The sequence below is a fragment of the Bos mutus genome, chromosome 10 (genome assembly GCF_027580195.1).
Source record: "Bos mutus isolate GX-2022 chromosome 10, NWIPB_WYAK_1.1, whole genome shotgun sequence".
NCBI lineage: Eukaryota > Metazoa > Chordata > Mammalia > Artiodactyla > Bovidae > Bos > Bos mutus.
The window spans coordinates 84,073,744-84,094,338 of record NC_091626.1 but is presented as its reverse complement, the minus strand read 5'-3'; the positions used below and the strand labels follow the sequence as shown (position 1 = coordinate 84,094,338).

General features: G+C 49.5%; 1 protein-coding gene across 1 annotated transcript in view; it reads left to right on the top strand.

The window, feature by feature from the left end:
• KCNK13 (potassium two pore domain channel subfamily K member 13) overlaps positions 1-20,595 on the top strand; it is a 107,288-nt gene that overhangs the window by 60,850 nt on the left and 25,843 nt on the right. The window lies entirely within an intron of this gene.

The following is a 20,595-nucleotide window of genomic DNA, read 5'->3' as shown; positions in this document are numbered from 1 at the left end:
GATAAAACTGATTTGTTAAAGTCTTCCCTAAAACAAAAACAGGGACGTCCCTGGTGGTCCAGTGGGTAAGACTTTGCCTCACCGTGCAGGGTATGAGGGTTTGATTCCTGCTCAGGGAAATGAGATCCCACATGCCTCGTGGCCAAAAAACTAAAACATATACCACGACCAATATCGTAACAAATTCAATAAATCCTTTTTCTTAATGGTCCACATGAAAAAAAAAACCTCATAATAATAAAGCAGGCCCAGAACAGTTAGGGAACTTGACCAAGATTATAAGCGCTAGCAAGTGGCAGGGCAGGATTGAAACCAGGCAGATTGAGTTCCAAGTCCACTCATGGGGGTACCGGGTTCCTCTCTCCCCATTTGTCTGCCTGAAAGCTCTGGCTGCTCCTTCAGGACTCAGCTCAACACTTCCTCTTTCGAAAGGGTTCCTGTGTCTCCAGGCAGACTCCCTGCACCCTCTCTTGGGCCCTCACTGTCCCAGGAAAACCTCCTCTAGAGCACTTTCCAGAGTTTTGTAAGGCGGGCTGTTACCGCCTCAGCACAAGCATGCTTATGTCTAGAAAGAAGAGAGCGGGTAATTTCCACCATATAAATCCAGGGCCTCACTCCTCTCTGGCACCAGTTACGTATGTCCAGTTCTGCTGCTGTGGCTGAAATCATGGGCCAAGGGCTAGGCCCTTCCATCAAGCATCCTTCAGCACCAGCATCAAAGAAGACTCTCGAGCAAAATGACCCCACGTGAGACACGTTTGTATCCGCAGTTGCGTATGATGAGCTTGACTGATGCCGTCTTCCCACTGATGAGGCCCAGGTGGCCAGTCTAATCTCTGTGCAGGTTGCTTAGCATCGCCTCCTTTTCTGTGATTGCAAATTGAGCCTTCATTCCAGACTGTCTTCATTTAAAAAAAATGTATTGGCGTATAGTTGCTTTACAATGTTGTATTAATTTCTGATGTAAAAGACAGCAAGATGAATCAGCTATAGGTATATATGCATCTCCTCTTTGGATTTCCTTCCTATTTAGGTCACCACAGAGCATTGAGTAGAGTTTCCTGTGCTACACAGTAGGTTCTCATTAGTTATCTATTTTATACCTAGTAGTGTATATATATGTCAATCCCTGTCTCCCAGTTCATTCCACCCCCCGCTTTGTGTCCATACATTTGTTCTTTATGTCTGTGTTTCTATTTCTGCTTTGCAGATAAGTCCATTGGTATCATTTTTCTAGATTCTACACCTAAGCGATATTACACGATACTTGTTTTTCTCTTTCTGGCTTACTTCAATCTGTATTACAATCGCCAAGTCTCTGCAGTTGGCGCTGCTTCATTCCTTTTAATGGCGGAATAATATTCCCGCATACATATGTACCACCAGTCCTTTATCCATTCCTCTGTTGATGGACACGTCGCTCGCCTCCATGTTCTGGCTGTTGTATATACTGCTGCAGTGAACACTGGGGTGCATGTATCATTAGATTTTCTCCTGTATATGCCCAGGAGTAGGATTGCTGGCAGACAGCTTTCTTGTAAAACCTATGCAGTTGATAAGATAGGAGGCTAGATTTGACCATTATGATTAGGAGAAAGCACATTATTGCCTCTGGAAAAACATCTGCAAGTTCCTGTCCAAGTGGTGGGAATGAGCACTATTCCTTATACACAGAGCTGACACTTCTTAGTTTTAGACCCTCCATCTTTCTTCCTCTGATAGTTTTTAGAACATAGCCTTGGAAGATTAGGTACAACCCAGCTAAAGTGGGAAGGAACTTTAAGAAAAATTAAACTCCTCCATAAGATCCAAAGTTTGTGAAATGTTGATGTTTGTAGACACAGACACACACACAAAGACTGGAGGAAATATATCAAGATATTATCAATAAAGCATGGTACGTGCTCAGTTGCTCAGTCCTGTCTGACTTCTTCGTGACCCCATGGACTGTAGCCCAACAGACCCCTCTGTCCTTGGAATTTCCAGGCAGGAATACTGGAGTGGGTTGCCATTTCCTTCTCCCAACCCAGGGACCGGACCCGGTGGTCTCCCGCACCAGCAGGCAGGTGCTGTACCATTATGCACCTGGGCTTCGTGAGCTGTCGCTCGTCTTCACCGAGTTCTTTACACTGTAAGCTCGCTGGAGCTCCTGCTCTTGTGCTGTTTTTGTCCCATTTGGCTGACGGGAAGCCTGAACTGTGGAGAGCGGTAGTAACCTCTTTTTCTGGACAGCGGGGCTGTGAAGGGGTTTTAACTGCTTTTCTCTGCTTTTCTGCCTGTTCTGAATCTTCTACAATGAACAGGGGTCATTAGGAACAACACGTGGTGGGGGTCTAGTCACTCAGTCGTGTCCGACTCTTCCGACCCCTTGGACTGTAGCCTGCCAAGCTCCTCGGTCTATGGGATTCTCCAGGCAGGAATACTGGAGTGGGCTGCCATTCCCTCCTCCAGGGGATCCTCCTGACTCAGGAATCGAACCTGGTTCTCCTGCATTGCAGGCATATTCTTTACCGACAGAGCTACAAGGGAAGCCCCATACAGTAACACATATGAAATGTCATTGTAAACAACATGTTATTAAACACAAATCAAAGAATACAGCAACCTATGAGGAAAAAACTCTCTTCCAGGTGACAGACTACCCCACTAAGCTGCTTGTGGGGCTCAAGGTGGCTGATGAATCATGCACAAGGCTGATCTGAGAGTTTCTGCCCTGGCTGCAAGGCTTACTGAAGTATGCCAGGGGCTTGCCTGGTGGTCCAGTGGCTAAGACTTCACACTTCCAATGCAGGGGGCCCAGGTTCAATTCCTGGTCAGGGAGCTAGATCCCACATGCCACAACTAAGCATTTGAATACCACAGCTGAGACCCAATGCAGCCAGACAAATACACATAAATAAATAATTTTAAAAAGTAACCATGCCAGCTTTCTTTTTTTGAAAAAAATTGTTCTGGCCACGCAGCATGTGGGACCCTAGTTCCCTGACCAGGGATTGAACCCATACCTCCTGGATTGGAATCATGGAGTCTTAAGCACTGGACTATCAGTTTACCCTCCAGCTTACTTTAAAGGTCATCTGTGCATCCCTGACATTTCACATTGTGAAATCACAGAGCAGTTGGACCCAGTGGCTCATCTGAGGGACTTGCACCTCCATGCCGCTGACCCGGGTCTTCTAAGAAAAACACACACATCTATGCCTGATCCTTCAGCCACAACTCATTCAAAGAGAAAACAAAGATAAGGATAAAGTGAGTTTCATGAAGGAAAACCCTCCATGTGCTTGATAACTTATTGGCAAAGACAGACGGGAAGTGTGCAGCCCACCAGCATCTCCTTGGCCGCCCAGAGCCCGTCTCACCTGCCACAGTGTGTGGTCAACATTTATCTCACCCAGAACCAAGGGAAGGGAGGTGCTGAGGCCCACCGATGGCTCACACTGTTTCCAGGCTGATTACGGGTGCGACGGACGTGAGTTTTCAGATTTTCAAAATATGAAAATGTTGAGTTTCCATTGTGCTCTGTTTGATGACCACTGCCTGGTGTCAGGTCTCAGAAGACTTTTCTGGCTTCATCAACATTCGGGGGACAACTTTCCTGACTCACAGCTGGGCCCCGGGGAGAAGACAGCCTGCGGTGTCTCAGTAGGTTGTGGCTCCCGCGTCACGGTGGGTGTGAGAAGCATCTGGCGTGGTAAGGGGTGGTGGTCAGAGGGCACCGGGCTTGCCTTTTGGCTCTAGATCTTGCAAATGGCCTCTTCAAAACAAGGGGGCTTTGGAACTTCCCTGGCAGCCCAGGGTTACAACTCCACGCTTTTCCTACAGGAAAGCAGGTTGATCCCTGGTCGGAGGACTCTGATCCCACACACTGCACAGCGAAGTGTTGAGGTTTTTTATTTCTGATTGAATTTAGGGCATGGGTAGCTCACAAGTGTTAAACAGGTTTCCCAAAGTGCCTGAAAGGACTTAGCAGAAGGGACAGTGGGGGATGCAGATAAGCCGCTTTCTTCCCCCAGAAGAGATAAGGACAGGCATCCAGCATTCATCTCTCACCTGGCCTGAAGGGAACCATCCCTTCCCACCCAAGGTGCTGCAGCCCTGCGGCTGGCACCAGCATCACCTGCAGAACATGCTCGCCTGGTCTGAGTGAGCCAGGGCCGGGAGAGCCGTGGCAGGGACCGACAAGCCAGGTGGTACCGGGAGACTGAAACCTGTTACAGAGGAGGGCGGCCCTACACGGCGTGGCTCGTCGTTTCACTGAGTTAGACAAGGCTGTGGTCCATGTGATCGGATTGGTTAGTTTTCTGTGATTGCGGTTTTCAGTCTCTCTGCCCCCTGATGGAGAAGGATAAGAGGCTTATGGAAGCTTCCTGATGGGAGAGACTGACTGAGGGGAAACTGGGTATTGTTCTGATGGGCGGGGCCATGCTCAGTAAATCTTTAATCCATGGGGTCCCAAAGAGTCGGACACGACCGAGCGACTGAACCGAACTGAACTGAGGAGGGAGGCTGGTGCATGAAGGTCACAAACAGTAGCCAGAGCGTGGGTGAGAGCGGACGGGATGGGGCCAGGCCGACGGCTGGAGGCCATGGAAGTCAGTGGCCGAGGGTGTGTCCTCTCCGCGTCTCTGACCTGAATGGCTCCTCCTTTCCTGCAAAACAGAGCGGTAGCCCCTGATCTGTTTCGCAGGCGGTTTGCCCGTCACAGAGCTTTGCGTCTGCTCTTGTGGTTCCCATGCAACCGGCCACTTCTAAGCAGGAACAGGAAGCTGGGTGGCTGCTGATTGAAGGGCAGGGGGCGGCTGGGAACACGGACTCTAGAGACTCCTCACCAAGTCAGTCCTGAACCCAGAAGAAGGAGAACCCTCTAGCAAGGACCCCACAGAAAGCATATGTGAGCCTCTCCCTTAGAGCAGAGACACAAACTTACTAATAGATTATAGGTGGGTTTTTTTTTTTTTCAATGTTAGTAAGACCTGAATTGTCCTAAGGTTTTACTGACAATAAAATAATTGGTCCTGATGGTCATCATTATAATGAAAATAGCACGTAGCATCCTGTAATGAAATGACCCCTTCCTCTCCGTCTCTCCAGATAAGCTTTCTGAGCTTTTTGAGGCTGGGACCCTTTCACCTCCATCCTTAGAATCTAGCCAGAATAGGTGGGGGTTTTCCCCCTTTAAAAAAAGAGTCAACTTTATTGAGTTATGATTTGTATACAGTGAAATACACTGATTTTTAAAAATCAGGTTTATGGAAGTATACATTACATACATAAAATTCACCATTTTTGGTATACTGAGTTTTTTTAATTTAAAAAATTTTTTATCGGGGGATAGGTGATCCGCAATGTCTGAATAGTGTTGAATGAAAGTTCCAGGATGGACTCGGGAGAGACTGGAGAGAGGAAAGGCCCTCCAGCCTCCCCTCCCCTCGTCCCAGGCTGAACCGAGGGTGACTGCAGACCCACTGGGCTTTCACACACCACTTGGGACAGTGAGGGCTTCCCTGCTGGCTCAGATGGTAAAGAACCTGCCTGCAATGCAGGAGATGCGGGTTCAGTCACTGGGTTGGGAAGATCCCCTGGAGGAGGGCACGGCAACCGGCTCTAGTGTTGTTGCTGGAGAATCGCATGGACAGAGGAGACCCATGGACTACAGTCCATGGGAGAGCAGAGTCAGACACGACTGAGCAACTAACACTTTCACTTTTCACTTTGGGATGTAAAAGACTACCACTAGGGAGATCTTTAAAATGACAAGTTTACTTTTATGAGTAGCTCTATGTGTATTTCTCAGACTAAGACAGACAATGAAAGAGAATTGAAAAGAAGAACAAAGCAAAAGGCACAGAACAGCAAACCAGGCAGGGAGGTGGTTTCTAGAACCGATTAATCAGCCACAGGGCACAGGGCAGCTGAGTGAGTTTCTCTGATTCGTATTTCTTCTTTTTATGTTTGTGCTCATTTATAAAGAGCCAAAGTAAACACACAAAGACATGGCCAAGCTTCTGCCTTCTCCGCCTTCGCTTTCCTCTCTGCTTCACTGGGTCACTGGCTTCTTCACTCCACTTGCATTTTCCCGCTGGTAACAAGGTATACGCTCAACAGGGTGACTTTTTCCCCCAACTTTGCTGCACTGTGGGCAGTCATCCTCTTCTCTTTTTAAAATGACACAATGGGAACAAAGTAAACGATTAACTGTGTAGTTATTCCTGCAAATGGAGGAAAGAAATGAGCTGTAAGAATGTGAGCCGTGTAATTGATTCTCAGCTGCATGCTTCCCGCATTAGAACTGCGAGTGCCAGAACTCATTTCCCACCCAGTGGCTTGACACACGGTAATGAGCTGCTTACACACGATAGTGTGTTTAAAAAGCCTGGAGTTTCTTATAATTAGAGATTGATTTCACTGTTAGCCTGGCAAACAGTTTAACTGTTAGCATGAAGCCAGGATCGTTCTGCCTCTGAGGACTTGCTGTCATCGTGTGGAGTGGGGTGGTGTTCCCGGCCGGATTATTCAACACTTGGCAGAATCTCCTCTTCTGACCCAAGTCATCTGGGGTCATTTCCCTGCTTTCCAGCACCCATAACAGGAAGTAAAACTAAAAATTTTAAACTGAAGTGTCAGTGGTTTACAATACTGCGTCAGCTTTAGGTATATGGTAAAGTGATGCTTGCACATATTTTTTCACGTTATTTTCCATCATAGGTTCTTACAGGACACCGAGTGCGGCCCCTTGTGCTGTACAGAGAACCCTTCCGGCTCATCTGCTCTGTGCGCAGCGGTCTGTCTGTTCCCCCATTACTCCTAGCTTTCCCCTCCTCTCTTCCCTCTCCCCTTTGGTAACCATGAGTTTTTCTATGTCTGTGAGTGTGCTCCTGTTTTGCCTGTAGATTCATTTGTATTTTTTTATACTTTAGATTTATATAAGTGATACATAACATTTGTCTTTCTCTGACGTACTGAGCTGATGTGAAATTCTCTAGGTCCGTCTGTGTTGCTGCAAATGGCAATATTTCCTTCCTTTTTATGACTAATATTGTATCTACACCACGTCGGAAGCCCGTCGCCTGTTGATGGTCGCTTGGGTTGTTTCTGTGTCTTGGAAATTGTAAACAGTGCTGCTGTGAACACTGGTGTGCATGCAACTTAAAAATTTATTTCATTTATATTTACCTTTTTAAAAACGTATTTACTTATTTGGTTGTTCCAGGTCTTAGTCGTGGCATGCAGGATCTGGCTTCCTGACCAGGGATCGAACCTGGGCCCCCTGTACTGGGCCACTGGGCCACCAGGGCAGTCCCCCTACATTTACATTTTTTAACTGATAAAAGAACCTGAAATTTAAAGCTATTAATTCCACTTTTTACTTAAAGTTTTTTAGTCCATGCTATTTTTTCCAAAATAGCATTATTGTTTTCTGTTTACAAAAGTAGTAAGCTTCTTATTTTTTGTCTAATTTAAATATTAGACAATTCAGAAATATGTCAGCTGTGAAGTCTCATTGTAAATCCTGCTCCCCCATATGGCTACTATCTACTGTCCTTTCCAGGCATACGTATAGAATTCATTTTAATTTTATAATGGGATCATATATCTACTGAATTCTGTATTTTTTTCTTTTTACAAAATGCTAATGTCACATGGTTGATAACATGTGACGATGTGCTTCAGTGTCTAGCCCAGCACCTGGCACATAGCGAGGGCCTGGTAGACAGTGAGATTTATGAAAGTAAGATTCAGGGGTTATCTTTGAATTTCAGATCTCCATTCTCTATACTGTGGATGACTGGGAGTTCATATAAAATAGCAGAAAATGGAGGCGTATAGGGAGGGAGCTAAAAGTCGAGCCTATGGGGCTTGACCTGGTATCTCTGAGATGCTGTGTACAGCTGGTTGATGCGTGCACTGCACCAGAGGAGTCGAGTGGAGAGCTCAAACCTACATGCACTTCACGCCCTGCATCCAGGGGTATGTCTGCCCAGAGGGGAGCCTCTTCCTGATTTTCACACAAATTCACACACCAGCTAAGTGCCACCCCTTTGGCTACTAGTAAGAGATTGCTTCTCAGGGGGTAGTGTTCTGTCGTAAGACACAGCATGGCATCACCCTGGAGAAGCTGGTTTGGAGCACTGAGCGTCCCCAAATGGATGCTGCTAACTGCAGCGGGCCTCCCGGGGCGCCCCAAGCAGCGTCTGCAAGATGGACTTCCACAGGCGACCGGCGTTATGCTTGGGGACCAGGGCCCTGGGATTCCCAACGACGCCCTGAAGCAGCAGAAGGGGATTTGGAGGCCAGAAAGAAACACGTCCAGGCAGCGGTGTTCCGAAGGCAGCAATGGGGCTGGAGACAAGGTCCAGCAAGGCATAAAGGATTGGTTCCGACAGTCACACGGAGTAAGACTCAGAGGACTCTAGAAGGACAAAACCACACGGGAGCCAATGTGGTCCAGGCATCTGCTTGGCCCTGGAGAGACAGCAGGTGAAACAGTGAGGTCCAGGGTCTCAGGGAGCTTTCATTCTGTGATGACAAGTCCACAAGGAGGTGATTTGAGATAGGGGCAAGTGCTCTAAGGAGAATAAAGCAGATGAGATGATCGCGTGCCGATGGGCAGAGGGCCAGGCTGTTCTTTAAGTGGCCGACGGCTGGGGTGCGCGATCCTGGAGCTGAGATCTGAAGTCAACTGTGTGATGAAGAGCATTCCAGAGGGAGAGCACCGCAGGCACCAAGGCCCCGAGGCAGGCCAGCACGGCCGAGGAATGCTGAGCTGGGGGCAGAATAGCACAAGGAAGTTGGAAGCAGAGACGTCACTTTGCTGACAAAGGCCTGTCTAGTCAAAGCTGTGGTTTTTCCAGTAGTCATGTACAGATGTGAGAGTTGGACTATAAAGAAAGCTGAGGACTGAAGAATTGATGCTTTTGAACTGTGGTGTTGGAGAAGACACTTGAGAGTCCCTTGGACTGCAAGGAGATCCAACCAGTCCATCCTAAAGAAAATCAATCCCGAATATTCTTTGGAAGAACTGATGCTGAACCTGAAACTCCAATACTTTGGCCTCCTGATGCAAAGAGCTGACTCATTGGAAAAGACCCCAATGTTGGGAAAGATTAAGGGCAGAAGGAGAAGGGTGTGACAGAGGGTGAGATGGTAGAGAGCATCACTGACTCAATGGACATGATGAGCAGACTGCAGGAGAGAGTGGAGGACAGAGGAGCCTGGCGTGCTGCAGCCCATGGCGTCACACAGAATTGGACATGACTTAGCAACCGAACACCAACAACGACAACCAGGAGGAACCCACACCCCAGAGCCTCCGCACCACAGTGCAGGCTCTTAAAGAAGGGTTCGATTCTCCCGGTGCCTGGCCTCACCTTAAGCATGAAAGGCTTAAGAAACTTGTTCGTTCCTTCTGGTTCTTGAAGTGTTACCCCCATGAAGAGCATTCTGGTTCTTAAAGGCCAGTTAAGGAGCAGTGAGTTTAAACATTGTAAACACGCCATACAACAAAGCCGTCATGTAGACCTGGGGGGATGGAGTCAGGGAACGGTGCTATTCACTGCTCGGCTTTGATGGAGGGCTGGAGTCACGAGTTGCCTCCCCTTCCCGGCCCCCTCTCTCCAATGAGATAAGTCTGGTACTAAAACCGGAGGAGCACAGAGATAAACTGAAGCCCATCTCATGTTAATGTTGCCACTTTGACAATCCCACCATATCACCTGTAGGATCCTGATGTAGCCTCTGAATTATCGGAGGAAGATGAATTATGTCCAGTAAAGTCCGAGGGTTAAGGATATTGGAAAAGAGCGGAAGATAAATGTTCCAATGACTTTTGTAGGCTTTAGGCTCCTTGGTGAGAAATAAATCAGCGAAAGTTCATTCTCTCCCCAGGGCGGTGAATTTATTGAGATCATTCCTCTGGCCACTTCTGGCAGAGCTCTGATACATCCTGGGGAGTAGGTGAGTAAATAATGGCAATTTAAAAACAGCCTGTGGGGGAGGGAGCTTGAGGCTCCCGCTGCTGTCAGCCACCTACCTCTTTCCTTAGGGGAAGACATATTTCTCTCATCAGACCAACCTATGCTCCCACCAAGTGGGAATGAGAGGAGGGACTTCTCTTGGCCACCGACCACCCCCTTCTCCAGAGACGCAGGTCCTTTGCAGGTCCTTAGCTTCCCCAGGTGAAAACTCAGAGCGCTGGCCCTGCTGGAAGCCCAGCCAGGACCCTGCCTCCCTCCTGCCTCTTCTCCAGGAAGAGGCTCTAAGATGCACCTTCCCAGGAGCGCTTACTCCGGCACAAACCCAGCCAAGGGTGTGGCGTCACTTCAGGGCTAGGAGCGTGACCGGAGAGCCATTTGCTTTAAACCGTAGATTCTGTCTTTCTCAACCTTACTGAGATATAATTGACGTATAGGAATATGCACATATTTAAGGTGGACGGTTTGAGGAGTTTTGACACATGTATGCACCCAGGAAACTAGCTGAACAATAAAGATAATGAACATTCCCATCATTTCCAAACCTTCCTGTGCCTCGTGGTGATCTACCGTCCCCTCCGCATCCCCTGGTAGCCACTACTCCTCTGTCACTCTGAATTAGTTTGCATTTTCTAGAATCTATATATACTTGGGGTGATACAGTATATGCTCTTTTTCAGCTTCTCTCACTTAGCATAGTCATTCGAGGTTGATCTATCTTGTTACATGTATCAGTCACTTGTTTCTTGTTACTGGCTGTCCAGTATTTCCAACATCACTTGTTTTGATGTTAAAAAACATTTTCATTTCTTGGTTGAATTTCCTAGGCACCCTTGTAAAAACTCAACTGACTGTGTGATGTGTGTCTGTTTCTAGACTCTGTTGAGTTTCACTGGTCTGTATGTCTGTCTATCTTTACACTAATACTTCATTGTCTAGATTATTTTAACCGTATAAGAAGTCTTCAAATCAGATAGCATTAGTTTCTAGCGTTGGTCTTTCTTAAGTTGCTTTGGCTGTTTCAGCCGCTCAGTTGTGTCTGACTATTTCAGGTCCTTTGCACTTCTACATGAAATTTAAAATTAACTTGTCAGTTGCTACCAAAAAAAAAGTCCTGCTGGGATTTTGGTTAGGATTGCCTTAAATCTATAGATCAATTTGGGGAGAATTGACATCTTAACAATAAGAGCCTTCTTTCTTTTTTTTTTTCAGTAAGAGGTTTCTGATCTATAAACATGGCATGCTCATGCCCCGTCACTAAGTCGTGTCTGACTCCGTGTGACCCCATGGACTGTAGCCTGCCAGGCTCCTCTGTCCATGGGATTCTCCAGGCAAGGATACTGGAGTGGGCTGCCATGCCCTCCTCCAGGGGATCTTCCCGACCCAGGGATGGAACCCTCGTCTCTTATTTCTCCTGCACTGACAGGATTCTTTACCACTGGCACCACCCAAGGAGCTCATGAACACGGCATCTCTCTCCATGTATTTAGCCCTTCTTTTTCGGGGCGGGGAGAGGGGGCCAAGGTAGAAGAAATATGGACTTTAATGAAGATTCTTCCCGTTTATCATAAGTGAGGCCCGTGAAAACACCCAAACAAAAAGAAAAGACAAAAAGGGGGGCAAGGACTCAGAGTCCACTGTCTCTGTCCACACGGCCTAAGACGGAGCGGGCTGGTCCTCTGTTGCTGCCGCAGGGCCGGCCTGCAGGACAGAGAAGGGATTCCATGACCGCAGGTCTCAGGGGACCCCGCCTCGGGTGACAGTAACAGCCCACTCCTGCCGCCTGCCCCGCGGTGGGAGGGCAAGTTTCTCCCGTCCGAGCACCCGGCTATGTCTCTTGCCCGGGTCTCCCCAGGGGAAAAGGTACTGCTGCCCGTTCCAACTGCCTCCCAGGCGGGGTGAGGAAAATGCCAATGGTCTTAAACGGGCTTTGAAAAGCCAAAGAAGTGATGTATAAACGTCATCGATTATTGTCATTCTGTGCTCAGGAAGACGCTATGGGAAGCAAATCAGGAGAGTAAATCTACAGCCCTAAAATACATGCACGTGAAATGAGAGTAAACAGAGTTCCAAGCCTGCCGATGGCATCTGGGAGTCGTCCCCTGCTTTGACGTCTCAACGCCCCTGTTCCCACCTCCACGAAATCCAGCTGGGATGACAGCTCCGTCACCGCCCCCCGCCCGCCATCCACCCCTGCAGGTGGGCAGGACACAGGCCAGGAGGCAGCGCTGCGCTTTACCCAGGAGTGTAACATGCAAGCAACGTGGGCAGTGGGCATAGGATGTGTATACAGACCCCGGGGGAGGGGCCTGGCCAGGAGGCACTGAGCAATGGAGGGGTCTGTCTGCACCCTGGCCGAGAGCGTGGCTCTGGGGCCATCTCTAAGGACGCACACCCGGGGGAGAGGGGGCAGGGTCTAAGGGACACACACCCGGGGAGAGGAGACAGTCTCTAAGGGACACACACCCGAGGAGAGGGGACAGCGCCGCTCCAGCCCCCGTTGGCCCCACCTCACCTGGAGTTGGTGCTGAGCAAGGAGAGGCTGGGGTCTCAGACGCCAGGAAGCTGTCTGCACCCCCATCCTTGACTTCAGGAGCCCAGGAACTCTTTGCATATAATATCTTCAGCACCAGGAGCCAGTCAAAGGCACAGTTTACCCGCTGGAGGGAGGGTTGTGGAAAGGCGTCGGGTGCCCTGAGCCCGGAGAGACTGAAGGGTGAAGGGTGGGCGCTCCACTGGGCGATCAGCGCAGAGCATCTTCCGTTCCCGGGAGGCAGAGCGGCCAGGCCTCCAGCGCCTACCTTGGGGACGGGGTATCAGGTGGGCACACGGCAGGTCCAGGGAAGGGGCCCCTCTGTACACGGATACTTTGGTGAGGCTTGAGGGAGCAGGCCTCCACCCCGCCTCCTGACTGCAGCCCTCTACCTGAGCTGCGTGCCGGACCCCGCGTCCTCGCTGTCCGCAGTCCTGCGCGAGGCCGGGCGCTGGGAACCCTCCCGGGGCGGGCGGTCCTGCGGGCAGGGATGGGGGCCGGGCGCGGAGCGTCCTCCGGGGACAGCCCCGGGCAGCTCGCAGTTTCCGCCCGCGCCCCGGCTGCGGGAGACCCGGCTCACCGCCCGCAGAGATGCCGGGCCGGTGCTGTCCCCGCGGTTGCGGATGAGGTGGCCGGCTCTCCCGAAGCGCTGACCGTCCGTCCCAGCGCATCTGCGGGCCCCCGAGCAGCCCGTGGGCTGCCCGCTCCGCCGGCCGGGGAGCGCGCCCTGGCCCCGCTGATGGAGCGGCCTCGGCCTCCCGCGGCCCCGGGGCCTCCCGGAGCTGCTCACGCCGATGACGGGGAGGCGGAGGCCTGCGCGGGCATCTTCAGAGGGCTTCACTCAGAGACGCCTGGGACGCTGCCACTGACGGCGGGACGGGGCCGGCCCGGCCGCCTGCTGCCCGGCCTTGTCTAGGGTCTGGATGTTTTTAGGTTTTCTTCAGTTTTTCTCAGTAATGCATTATAGTCTTCAGTATACAGGCCTTGCACGTCTTTTGTCAAATTTTCCTCAAGCATTTTATACTCCTGATGCTATTGTAAATGATATTGTAGTTCAATTTTGATCATTGTATATACTGCTACTATCTAGAAATACAATTGTGTTTGTATACTGCAATTTTGCTAAACATATGTTCTTAATTTTTTTAAGATTCAGTTTTTTTTTTTAATAGAGAATCATGTCTCCTGTAAATGAAGACTTCTTTCTTTTATGAGAACATTCTTAAATGCATCCATAACCTTTCATTTTTCATATTTTAATTTTCATTCTATTCAAAATGCTTTTCAATTTCTATTTATTTCTTCTTTTACTCATGGGTGATTTTAAAGTGTGTTATTTCAAATAGCTGGGGGTTTTGTGCCAATCTCTTACTATTTTCTCATTTAAGCCCTGGTGGTCCTCAGCATACTTTTTATGATTTGAATGCTTTTAGATTTATTGAGTTTTGTCTTATGGCCAAGAATATTATCTATTTTGGTAAATGTTCAATTCTTGAAAAGAATGTGTGTTCTGCTCTTGGCAGGTGGAGTCTTCTACAGGTGTTAATTAGGTCAAGCTGATCAGCAGTGTTGTTCGAGTCTTCTGTATCCTTGCAGACTTTATGTCTAATCATCCTGCCGTTTACTGTGAGACGTGTTGAAACCTTCACTGGTAATCATGGTCGCTCACGTCTCCTTAACCGTTCCAGCAGTTTGTGCTTCACGTATTTTGAAGCTCTATTAGTTGCTGAAGCATTTGGGGTTTAATGGCTTCTTGATGAACTGGTCCCTTTATTCATGGTAGAAAATCCCCCTAGAAATACTCTTCTTTCCTCTAGTGGTAGTCCTGACTCTAACCTATGCTTTGTCTGTAATGAATATAAACTCTCCACCTTTCTTTTGCTCAGTGTTAATGTGGAATATCTTTCCCATCCTTATACTTCTAACTTCTCCAGTTCCAGTTCCAGTTTAGTCGTTCAGTCGTGTCCGACTCTTTGTGAACCCCATGAACTGCAGCACGCCAGGCCTCCCTATCACCAACTCTCAGAGTCCACCCAAATCCATGTCCATTGAGTCGGTGATGCCATCCAACCATCTCATCCTCTGTCGTCCCCTTCTCCTCCTGCCTTCAATCTTCTCCAGCATCAGGGTCTTTTCAAATGAGTCAGCTCTTCCCATCAGTGGCCAAAGTATTGGAGTTTCAGTTTCAACATCAGTCCTTCCAATGAACACCCAGGACTGATCTCCTTTAGGATGAACTGGTTGGATCTCCTTGCAGTCCAGGGGTCTCTCTAACTTCTCAGGGCCTTTATATTTAAAGTGGGTCTCAAAAGAATAAATAAATAAAGTGGGTCTCGTGTAGACCATATAGTTGGATCTTGCTTTTTCTTCCCCTTAATCTGAAAATCAGTGCTGACTAGTTAGGTGTTTAAATATTACAGTTAATGTGATTATTAGTATAACAGAGTTGAAATCTACTGCTTTACTATTTCTTTCTGTTTGTTCCATCTATTTTTGTTCTCTTTTTCATTTTCCGCCTTCTTTTGAAGGACCTGAGTAATTTTTACTATTCCATTTTATCTTCCCTGCTGGCTTATTAGCTTAACTGTGTGATGTGTTATTTTCAGTTCAGTTCAGTCACTCAGTCATGTCCGACTATTTGCGACCCCATGAATCGCAGCACAGCAGGCCTCCCTGTCCATCACCAACTTCTAGAGTTCACTCAGACTCACGTCCATCGAGTCAGTGATGACCTCCAGCCATCTCATCCTCTGTCGTCCCCTTCTCCTCCTGCCCCCAATCCCTCCCAGCATCAGTCTTTTCCAATGAGTCAACTCTTCGCATGAGGTGGCCAAAGTACTGGAGTTTCAGCTTTAGCATCATTCCTTCCAAAGAAATCCCAGGGCTGATCTCCTTCAGAATGGACTGGTTGGATCTCCTTGCAGTCCAAGGACTCTCAAGAGTCTCCTCCAACATCCACACTTCACCCGTCTGTTTTGGAGTGCTATCCTGCTCCTTCTCATGGAGTCTAAGCGCCTTCAAAGCACGGGTCACCATTCATCCCCTCCCAGGCTCTGTTCTGTTGTTGTCACACATTTTACTTCAGCATACATGCGACCTGTTGTTCAGAGTCTGAAAACTGTCATTTCATTTATTTTGTTCAATATATTTAGTCCTTTCAGGCAAGAGGGTAGATTTAGCTCTTGTTATCCCATCATATTCAGAAGAGAAGTCCTGAGAGGTTTTTAGACACATTTTAAAATTTTTTAAGTAAAAAGTTTTCATCTCTGTCCATTATAGAAATTTTAGAAAATGTCTGACAGTAGACACAAGAGATGGGGGTTCAATCCCTCGGTTGGGAAGATCCCCTGGAGTAAGAAACGGCAACCCACTCCAGTATTCTTGCCTGGAAAATCCTATGGACAGCAGAGCCCGGCAGGTTACGGTCCATGGGGTCGCTAAGAGTCGGATGCGACTGAGCGCATGCGCACATCCGCATAGTCTTATGATTTAAGAGGAGGAGAGACACTTTCTCAATTAAAAACCTTCCACCAGTGTCATATTACTGGCTGCCTCCTAGTTCACCATCTGTTGGCTGTTCAATGTGTCTGCCCATTCCTGGTCCTGGTATTATGCTTTGTCGTTCTTTAGTCGCTCAGTCGTGTTCGACGCTTTGCGACCCCGTGGACTGTAGCCCGCCAGGCTCCTCTGTCCCTGGGATTCTCCAGGCAAGAATGCTGGAGAGGGTTGCCATTTCCTTTCCCAGGGGATCTTCTTGACCCAGGGATCAAACCCACATCTGCTGCACTGCAGGCAGATTCCTTACCACTGAGCTGCTAATCCATACAACACAAATCATTTCAGGGCACCTTCCTGGGGCCCCTGACCCATCACAGTTGCTACCAAGCCAGAGGCCAGGAACGAGGTCCTCTCCTTTCATCCCAGCGCCTCAGACCCATTATGACTGGGGGAGGGGTAATGGCAGGGGGAGGGGAGGAATATCTGGCAAATAGACCACTTCACAGAGAGAACAGAGGCTGCCACAGACGGGAAAGGGGAAGAAGCTCTCAGGGAAGCTGAGCAAACCTTCACAGGGAAGGCGGCCTCTGAACCAGATCTTGACTGGCAAGCAGAGGGCACTGCAGGCATCCCTCCCGAGGTGCGGAGTGGCGTGTCCCCTTGGAGAGCACGGAGCTCCATGTGTGATAGGAAGGGGCGGGATGTGGGGGGAGCTTGAGGCGCCCGGCTTCTGGGGATCTGTGGAATTCTTTTTTTTTTTTTTCCTGTGAAGAACAGTGAGCTCACAGAGGTTTTTACAAAAGAGAGCAATTCACAAATCATTCTTTACTTGGATTATTTATTGATGCTTTAGTAGCCGTCACTCAACATGAGATGTTGGAGATGCAGAAATGAACAGATAACAACACACAAACAGTACTCTCCGGGAGAAGGCCGTGCTTTGCATTTAGTTGCAGGTACTCGGTAAAAACCTCACAGTGATGTTACAGCTGTGCCACCGAGACAGGATCAGGAAAGGCTTTGCAGGGTTTATCCATTGCTCAGCAGGAAGAAAAGCAAGGCGATCAGGGCAAGCCTGGTGAGACTGGAGGAAGACCTAAACTAAGGCCATCGGGGCTGTGGTGACGGAGTGCTTTTTGATGGGGTGTTTTTGAGAAAGAACGTAGGTACATGTTGGATTCAGGGAGATGGGAGAGAATACAGAGGACGACTGAGGTTTCTAACTCTATTCACCGAGGCATATGGAGCAGCTACTGTGTGTCAGGCTTTGTGCTGAGCACCGGTGTATCAGCGACCAAGTAATTCCCAGCCCTCCCACTGCCTGGAATCTAGGAAGTGAAACAGACAAGCAAACCAGCAGTCACAATACTGAGTTGGGGCGACCACAGGGCTCTGTAATTTTGCTCACAGGAATGTACATAGGAGCTCACAGAAGGGACACACTACTCGGTCCTCAAAGATTTGATGGGATCATGATATCTAAATCCAAACTTGAAATAATACACTGTTAAGTTATCTAGCCAAAGAGGTGGGTGGATAATAAAAGAGAGTTCTGGGCCTAGGTCCAGAAGCTGGGAGGAACATGGTGGGGGTGTAGTATGAGACAAGATGAGATTGGAGAGGCAGAGAGAGACCAGCTTATCTGAGGAATCTGGCCTTTACCCCAAGGGCACTGGGGAGCTACTGCAGGGTTTGAAGCAGGAGCAGGAGATGGTAGATTGCACATTTTAACTGAAGATTGGTTGCAAAATGAAGATTGGGTAGGAGTGGGGCAAGACCGGTGGTACCCAGACAAGGCAGATGATGGCCTGGGCCAGGGACATGGCCGTGATGGGTCAGAGAGCTATTCCGGTGCTAGAGTCAATGGGACATGACGTCTGACTGGACAGAAGACGTAGGACAGTTAAGTCAGCCCCAAGGGCTCTGTGCTGGGCTCACGGTGGTGCTCTTTACCCAAAGGGGCGGAGCCTCTTTGGGGCCAAGGATAATGACCTCAGTTTGGAGCGGGTTGAGGTTCAGGTGTCCGTGAGACATCTAAATGCAGATGTCTGGCTTACTGGAGAAATCTGGGTTGAGATACAGCTTTAACGACCCCAGGATATGGATGAGTGAAAACTCAGAGAACGTGTTAGCTGTGTCAGAGAGGGCTGACAATGGGAAAAGGGCCGAGCATGGAGAGCTGGGAGGAAACTGGCTCTGAGGGAGCACCGGGAGAGACCGCCCAGGAGAACTGGAAGGGCCTCCCGGAGGAGGGCAGCACCATGGAAACCAAGGCTACAGAGATCTCCAACAAGACGGGCGATTGCATCACATGCTGCCATGAGACCACAGAGACTGAGGACTAAAGCTTCTCCATTGGCTTCCAGGCAAGAAGGGTGGGTGACCTGTTTGAGAGCACTTTTCTGGAGGGGGGAACTAAGCGCCTATTCCAGAGTTTCTGGAGGCGTGGACTGCAGATACGGAATGGAGAAGGTCTTCGAAGATGTTTGGCAGGGACGCAGAGGAGAAGGAAGAGAGGTGGTGGTCACAGGAGGGAGCAGAAGGGACCCCAAAAGTGGGCAAGCTAGTAGGGCGGGTCTCGCAAGGAGCATGAAAGACTTAGGAGGAGAGGAGACAACTGATGGAGCGGGATCCCTGGGACACAGGTGGGGAACAGGTGCAGCGGCAGAACTAATCCTAGGTGGGGGAGGACCACCTCAACCGAGACCCAGAAGAGAAGGCCAGAGGTGCGGAAAGCACAGCCGTGTGCGGGCTTCCGGGGACGTTCTGGGCTGGTGGCCTCTGCTTCTCTGGGAGGTGGCAAGTTAGTCGACACAAAGGGGAGAAATCATCCAGGAAGTGAAGGTGTCAGTGCTCAGTCGTGTCTGACTATTTATGACCCCATGGACGGCAGCCCGCCAGGCTCCTCTGTCCATGGGATTCTCCAGGCAAGGATACTGGAGTGGGTTGCCATTCCCTTCTCTAGGGGATCTCCCCGACCCAGGGATCAAACCCAGGTCTCCTGTACTGCAGGCGAGTTCTTTCCTGTCTGAGCCTTCAAGGAAGCCCCACAATCCAGGAAGATTAAGAGACAGACTGAAGAGCCAAGTGCTGGCATTCCTTGGGGAGCCAGGAACATTCCTGCCATCACTCTCTAGCTAGATAGTTCAGCTCAGGCATTCTCCATCCATCTCCCAGGGAAGCTTTCTCTGATGACCTTCCTCCCCGACCTTCCCCTAAACCCAGTCAGAGTTAGGTGTTTCCCCACAGTACCCCCCTAGCACCCCAAAAGTCAACAGCATTCATTGGTAAGGGCACCGATTTTGGAGTTAGAAATATTGTATTTCTGATACTGTCTCTGCCCCTTCTCAGCTGTGTGACTCTGAGCAATTTATTTTACCTCCATAATTATCATATGCAAAATGGGGATAATATTGCCAGTAATATGTACCTCATGGGCTCCTAGGTATTAAGTAAAACGGCCCATGGAAAGCTCAGAGCCCAGAGCCTGGCACCCCGCGAGCGTCTGATAAATGCTAACTGTGGCTGCAGTATTTCTTCACTTAGAGTTGCTCTGTTTCTGTCTTCACGCTGTGCTCACAGGCAGGAACTGAATTTCCTTCTCTGTGATGGCCGTGTGCGGCACACAGCCCGGCCTGGGGTGGGCATTCCGTGAAGACTGCGGTATGGCTAGAGCTCCTGTTTCCTGACGTCATCAGGACGGCATCCTGTTTCCTGACGTCATCAGGTCGAGCCGGGACTCGTGGGAGGAAGCGGGGGCGGGGCCTGCAGAAGGCCCGCGCTTCTCCCGAAGCAGCTGTCGCTGCCGCCTTTACCTGCCCTCTGAGAAAGGAGCGCAGACGGGCTCTGTCCTGGGAGTTCAGGAGATGGTGAGCAGGTCCTAGCAGGGACCTGCCACCTCGTGGTTGGTCCCACTTGGATTCTGGCCTCCACCTGGTCCCTCATCTCAGGTCTGTCCCTGTGCCGTGACCTCCGTCAGCGTTCTTGTACTCCTCTTTCTACCAGGCTATAATTAGGTAGCACAGGTGCCCTTTGGTTTGGCTTGAAAGAAAGAATGAAGAATGCTTCGCTCAGTTGTGTCTGACTCTTTGCGACCCTATGGGCTGTAGCCCTCCAGGCTCCTCTGTCCGTGGGATTCTCCAGGCAAGAATGCTGGAGTGGGTTGTCATGCCCTCCTCCAGGGGATCTTCCTGACCCAGGGATCGAACCCACGTTTCTTGTGTCTCCTGCATCAGCAGGCGGGTTCTGTACCACTGAGCCACCGGAGAAGTCCCAGGCTCCATGTTCTTAAGCCCTGCGGGGTGGTTGGCGGCAGTGGAGGCTGAAAGGCAAGAGTCTGCTTCTAAGGAGCGTGAAGCCTGACGGGATACAAAGAAATGCTGATCGGGAACTCAGTCCAGGCCTTCAGGCCACAGCACAGTAAGAACACCCAGATTAGAAAGATAAATTGTGAAGAAAGCAGAAGAGAAGTATGTTGCAAGGGAGCTTGCAGGCACCCACAAATGTCTGGACGTTGATCGGACAACTTGCCCGTCCAGATAAATTCTCCTGCCTTTTGGACGTCAAGTCGCTTCAGCCAGGTAGAAAGAG